Source organism: Brachyhypopomus gauderio, unplaced genomic scaffold (assembly GCF_052324685.1).
Source record: "Brachyhypopomus gauderio isolate BG-103 unplaced genomic scaffold, BGAUD_0.2 sc102, whole genome shotgun sequence".
In the NCBI taxonomy this organism is placed as follows: Eukaryota; Metazoa; Chordata; class Actinopteri; order Gymnotiformes; family Hypopomidae; genus Brachyhypopomus; species Brachyhypopomus gauderio.
In genome coordinates this window covers 828,327-828,667 of record NW_027506923.1, presented here as the reverse complement: position 1 = coordinate 828,667, position 341 = coordinate 828,327, and positions in this window count along the sequence as shown.

Here is a 341-nt window from a genome sequence, read left to right as displayed (position 1 = left end):
AGTGAGACAGCACTCTGCTCCAGTAGGTCTGACGCGCCCCACATCGATCTGTCCACCGGGGGCACCAGAGGGCAGGCGTCCCATGATGCCCCCGGCCCGTCAGCCGTGCAGCGTACCCTTGGCCAGATACCCACTCCACCGCACCGACCTGCCCGACCCCCACAGAACCCGTATCGACCCGCCCAGCGCCCCGAGACCCGGGGCAACCACTCACTCTTCACTCATACAGAGCCCCCCTGTACTGAGGAAGAGGGGAAGGGGGGAGAGAGAGAGAGAAAAAGAGATGGAGACGGAGGAAGAGAGAGACAGAGAGAGAGTTGGGTGGGGGTGGGTGGGATGTG